Source organism: Camelus dromedarius, chromosome 3, assembly GCF_036321535.1.
Source record: "Camelus dromedarius isolate mCamDro1 chromosome 3, mCamDro1.pat, whole genome shotgun sequence".
In the NCBI taxonomy this organism is placed as follows: domain Eukaryota; kingdom Metazoa; phylum Chordata; class Mammalia; order Artiodactyla; family Camelidae; genus Camelus; species Camelus dromedarius.
The window spans coordinates 21,384,184-21,390,863 of NC_087438.1; the positions used below are offsets into that span (position 1 = coordinate 21,384,184).

General features: G+C 38.9%; 1 pseudogene; it reads right to left on the minus strand.

Annotated features, from left to right (window-relative positions):
* Positions 1-947: 947 nt before the first annotated feature.
* Positions 948-3,659, minus strand: LOC105087049 (transmembrane protein 125-like; annotated as a pseudogene).
* Positions 3,660-6,680: the final 3,021 nt, after the last annotated feature.

Here is a 6,680-nt window from a genome sequence, read left to right on the forward strand (position 1 = left end):
TTTGAAGAAGCATCTATAAAATTCCATCACAGGTGGATTCTCCTGGCTCAAGTATGTTAGCTAATTATTTGACCTCATTCAGCCTGTATAGTCTCTTTCGTTCTTTATTTCACCCAATATGGTTACCCTGGGTCTTACCGATTATCAGCCTGCAGCCAGAAATGGAGAAGGGGGCTGCTCCTGAGGGGATCATCTATTCCCTTGGGAGGAGAGTTTCTTGTTTGTTTCATTTTGTTTTAGCACACACACCCACCTTTTTTATTGCACATCTGCCACGTGTGCAGTCCCTCCATACAGGATGTCATTTAATCTTTGCAATTGATTATCACAACCATGACCATGACCCTCAAGAAACTGAGGCTCAGAGAGGATAAGTCACTTGCCCAAGTCCGCCAGTTAGTAAGTGTTAGAGGAGGGATTTCAATCGAGACCTGTCACATTCCAGAGCCCATGTTCTTTCCACTTTGCCACCAGTTACTCTTCTCAGTGAAGGGTCCCTGGAGCAGTCTCTGGAGTGGGCATGGAGTTACTCAGGTGGAGATCCCTTACAGGTGTTTAACAAGGCAAGGTTGGATTTGAACGATGTTTGGTATAGTGGTCAATAGTTCTCAGGGATCTCAGATACTTGTGAGCCTAGAATCCCCACATGGAGACAGGGAGACTGACAGTTTCATGGACACAAACACTCAGTTCCAAGGAGACCCACATTCACCTTCCTGTGGTGTGAATGTGCAGGTAACACACAGACTGTTAATCATACATCATGCAATCCCACAGAAGGGCTGTACAGTCCTAGGACACGTACATACTCACATATACCACTATCTGCTTCACACACACACACACACACACACACACACACACTCCCACACAGTCACATTCACTCACATCCTAGCACAGTTCTGTGGATACTGAGGCCGAGGTTGGGAAGAAGAGCTCTGGCTGGGTCAGATGAAGCTGGTGATGCTGGATGCGACCTCATGTCACTGGCCAGCAGACAACCCTCCTGAGATGCTCAAGACACTGTCATTGCCACTGTGGTCATTCTGGATGGAGGACAGGTCAGCTACACATATGGGGAGGCAGTGGACACTGACACCCATCTAACACAGCAGCAAACCCAGCAGCAAGAGTGAGCCTGAGGCAGCCAGAGCAATGCCTCCTGACAGCATGGGACACAGTGGCCATGCAGGGGAAGTGGGCGGCCCAGCCGGCATCAGGATGGTGACCAGCAGATAAGGCCGCCGAGCAGCACCAGAGCATTAGCACCTCCACCACTGCGCAGCAGGGCCACACGGTGGAGCTGGCACTTGCAGTTCATGACCTGCATGGCTGAGGTCATCAGATGCTTAACCAGAACCAGCAGGGCCAGCAGACAGGGCACAGCTCCTACTGCCACCCACCACATGCCCAGGCAGCTGCTGGCGGAAGACAGCAACACCATGCCCCACCCCACAGCCCGCCACGAGGCCGACAGTGAAAGTGATAGCTCTTTCTCAGAAAGGCAGTCCACCTCTGAGGCCCAGAAGGTTCATGGACAAATGCAGAACCAATAACAAGATATCCTCAGTCCCATGTTTCAGGGTCCTAGGTTTTCTCAGCAAGCACCCTGGTCCTGGCAACCAGAGCATTGGATGATCATTCAAATGTCTCCGAAGCCTGACAACTCTATTATATACTCAGTCTGCTGCACAGCTCCGTCTGTGTTTTTACTACAGGAGGTAACGGTCTCTTTGCAAGGTACCAAAGCTTGTGAACAGCCCTGGGTCTCTTATTAGCCCCCTTCAGGGCATCAGTACAACTTAGAAGGAACCAGCCAACTTCACTATATTTACAGGCATTGTTAACACAAAACTTTCAAATGCCTGAATCCTCATCCCCAATCACAGCATTCTTCTCCACCCAGACATTGTCCCACCACCAGCAGCGAAATCCTTAGCAATTAACATTGCCTTGTACAAGGGGGTATCATTGCCCCACCTACCAAACAGGACAGTGTCCTCTTCACCCACCAGGGGATAAGCAACCCAGTCCTAAACCCCTATCTCGTTGCTTGTTTTCTTGGATAACTTCTGATACAACTGTGTCACCTGTGCACTGTGAGAGGCAGATGATGCTGAGACTTGGATGTGCAAAAATGTATTAGGGGAAACATCTGTGAAGGGAACTGAGTAAGAGCTGGAGGAGGCTGGGAGAACTGACAGAATGCAGGGCTGGCTCTTGGGAGGGGAAAGGGAAGAAAGAAAAAGTTGGGTGCAGGAGTGGTAGACAACGTGGCAGTTCTAAGGAAGTTTGGTGAGGCTGCTGGTGAATCCTCAGACCAAAGTTGCCCATCCGAGGAGCCCCTCAACTCCCATATCGGGCCTGCTTTAGCATCTTTCAGTCCTTATAGCAATGTGACTGCTGAGCAAGCTACTGAGTTGAAGTGTTTAGTTTCATCAAAACTTAAAAGTATGCAAAAGATGTAGAGACCTTCATGGACTACATCCTTTTCCTTTATTTACCATGTCTGTGTCATTGCTGCAATCCTTATCTTCTCTTGTTCTTAAATTTTATTTTTAGTAGCACTTTGAAGTCCTCAAGAATTTCAAAGAGGTTCTATAAATTACTTAGTGATTAAATTATTATCTCTAAATTATGATGTTGAGAATTCTGGATGAATCAGTCTGCGGGGGAGGAGCGAAAATTATAATTGATTTTTTTTGAAGAATATACGTTCTCAATTATAAATTAAGCATAATTAAAACACTAAATTGTTTTGGTAAAAGTTAATCACTCTTCGTATGGTATTCATCAAGGCAGATATCATTTCTATAGATGCATGGCAAGCTTCAGTCTTTTCTTCAGTTTTTCTGTACCAGCTTTTTTTTTTTCCCTATTGCTGATTTATCTGTGCATAAAGGCTTGAGCTATGTGATTTTACCTGCATCTCCACATTTGGTGGAATCTCATCAGGTTGTTTTAATTTCTACTGAAGTTCAGTATTCACATGATTCAGCATTAAATGCCTCAAGACAAAAAAGTGCCAAATACTGCAAATTATCTCAGTTATAACTTATTTGAAATTATCATTTCATATGTTTGGGTTTTTTTTGTTACTTTCACTATTTCACATCTTTCCGTTTTACTTGAGTTTCTCCTATATATGTAATACCCTACTCATATTAAACATAAAATATGTTTCTAATGATGCAGCTGTTTCTGGAGGGAGACTCATAGAACATAAGGACTTTTGTCACCAAAGTCAGTTTTCTTCTGAGTAAAATTCATATGTCTGTCTTTTAAAATGATTTCAGAGGAGACAATAAACCTTGTCAATAAGGTACAATTGATCCCTGTCTTCTGTTATTATTTTATAAGAATGGCTCATCTCCAAAGAAATTATCAAATCGACCATGAAGAAATCCACACTGACATTAGTATTGGTATTAGTATAGCAGAAAATAATGCAGTCTGCTTGTTTTCAGTTGGATAGACACAGCCTTAGACAAGAGACAAACATTTTCAGTAAATAGTGTCATGAGTTAATGTCCTCTGAAACCTTCATGAAGACAAGGGATTTATCACGAATGGAGTTCCCATTACGAGTCTTGTACTTTACCAATCTCCATGCAGTCTTTGCTAGATCTGAAGTCAACATGAGTCAAGCGCACTCCCATTATCGGCTGCAGTATGCCTACTGGCACTCCTGTCATAGAAACCTGGACAGGCTCATGTAGGAAACGGAACAACCCATTTTTGGACCTTTAGCTCAGGCTCTTTAGTAGAAGCCACCCTAAGAAAATGATTTTTCTCTCCTTTTCATAGGTTCATAGGTTCCTGCTTAGTCTTCAAGGGTGAAGGCCACTGCTAATCAAGGAACACACCCACATCTGTTAGAAGTTTAGAAATAAAGAGAAAGAAGCCCACCCAAAGGACAGCCTGAGTAGTAGAAGAAAGAAAAATCAAAGAAATAACCAAAGAAAGTGAATGTCTCTATGACTTTCCATTTATTTTACTCTTGATTTATTTTTATTCTTTATTTATTATTCACTTAACTCTTTATATTTAAAACCTGCATGCCCCAACAATAATTATTGTATTTCTGAAGATTCCACTTTTCCATCAGTGTATAAGACTTCCTCAGGCTGGCCTGCAGATTTAGGGTGTCTTATATGTCTCCTAAAGTAAAAGTCTTTAACCCATTGTAGGAGAATCATCTCCCTCTCTAAAATTGTTTGCAAAATAGTGAGAACATGCATTTATCTGAGGAGAGGATTCATAGCTTTCATCAAGTCTTCATCTGGTCCTTTCTTTGTATTTTTTTTTTTTTCCTGCTTCTTGTCATACTTCTTTCAGTGTTACGGAATTTCAGCAACACTGTGGAATGCTTGACTCTGAACTTCTCAACCTGCAAGTCTAGTGCAACTTTCACTCTTCCTCCAGTCCAAATCTTTGTCTTCAGAAGATTCTTTCATCTCTGTTTCACTGAGAAGGTATCATGTGATGTAATCATGCCAATTTCAAAGTGCTTTTTCTCTAACAAAGGTGATTTCCTCTTTCCCAAATGACAAGTTCCTCATATTCTCCAATATTTACTTATTCACCCAAGACTTCAATCACATCTCTTCAAATTCCTGATGTTCCCAGCCATCAGACTAATTTCCCTCCAGCCTCATCAGTTCTATCTAGGCCTTAGCAACTTGTTACTTTCTCATGAAATCCACTCCTTTCTCCTTTACCAGAACATACTTCAAAATTCATATCAATCAAAATGCCAAAGAGTATGAGTCCAACTGTAGCATTAGTGGAAGGAGGCATGATTAAGTCTCAGATTAGGATGAGAAAGGCATTTCTAAATACTAAAATGTGTATATCATAAAAAAAGAACATATTTTAATATACAATTTTTAAACTTACAAATCAAAAAGAAATTAAATGATAAAATACAAACTAAGAAAAATATTGGTAATATTAGGATATAGTGCTAATAACCTCAATATAAAATTAGTTCTTATAAATCCACAGCCTACAAAAATATGCCTGAGAAATATCACAAAAGATAATGTATAAAAAAATGCAGTTAATTCAGATACAAAAAAGTACAAATTTATTTTTGCGTTGAACAAAGATAGTTTGAAAGCCTACTCGTAAGCAAAAGTAGTAGGTAATCTAAATGAAAAAAAATAGGAAGTTAAAAAAACCACTTTGATACAGGCATACAAACAAACACGATGCAATTCTAAAGGCATTTTAAAACACATCTAATAACCTAGGAGGTACTTATATTATTATTTGAAGCAATGGGTTATAAAACATTACTGCATAGCACCTATATTTTAAAGCTGTATCTATATACAAATCTGGAAATATATAAACCAAAATGTTAACTTTTTAAAATTCTCAATGATAAAATTCTGATTGACCAATTTTCTTTTGCATTATATCATTCTATAATTACTAAATTTTCTAAGAAGAAAGTTACATTTGTATGTTAGACATATAAAAGTAGAAAAAGTAAGTATTATTTTAAAATAGATTCCAAAAAGAGGACTGAAAAATCTATAATTAAAAACATACTTTTAAATAGAAGATAATGTTGTTATACTAACTTGTAAACTCTTCACCTAGTGATAGAAAAATATTAAGGTAAACCTTCTTGTTCTAAAGCTAGTCCTCTTCATAGATTTATGTAAACCTAAGAAGGTTTCTGTTCAAAGTAGCTTATCATTATAAGAAAGGCAGTGATTTAATTTTAAAACTTTTCTTCATTAATCAGAAATATTAGAATCTTGGGAAAAAGCAACATGTAATTTTAAAAGTTTGATTATCTTTCAAAAGATAATATGTTTTCTCTAATAAAATAAAAAGCCATTGACTGATCTTTTAATTTTTGTATAAAAATAAAAATACAAGAGAAATGAGAAAAGAGCTTTGTAAACTTCAAAATCAGTGCACACTTATTTTATTAGTTATTAAAATACTTAAGTGGAATATTTTCTTATTTTGTTACCTAGGACCTCAGTTAATAACTCTCAAATAATAAATCGATGTCCTAAATGCTGTAGACATGCTGTATACTTTCTGGTTGGAAGGTATACTCATGAAAAACAAGAGTTACTCTCCTTTAAAAATAAACTGTAGATTTTTGAAATTAAAAGGAATGTGTTATCTGGCTTTTTAAAAAATGCTGTGCTTGGTACACTTGATTAGATAGATAGATGATAGGTAAATAGATAATGGATAAATATAGATGCAATACATTAATTTATATACACACGTGCACATTCTCTGACAAAATAATTTTAAAAATCTGAAAAAATTTTAGGTTGAAGGTAATTGAAAAGAAAATGCTTTATTCCTTACCAAAAAATTGATGGACCTAGCATCAAGACACAGATATTCATTTTCTTGAAACTCTAAAAGTCTAGATGATATCAGGGCTTTCTTTACCCCATAAATCTCACTTCCTCCAGACATTCCAGGAACCTGGTCATCTCCCACCACAATTGGTTAGAGTCTATGCCTTTCACAACCTTTGCTGAGATTCCTCTGGTGGTCTGAGCAAAGCAACCAGCATAGCCTGAGAAAGAATGCACCAACATCACTAGTGCTTGGCTGGCCAGGGCCCCTGCAGGACCAGTCGGAACGTGTCCCAGCTCTAGGGCCAAAGAAGGCAAACAGAGAACACACATGGGGGC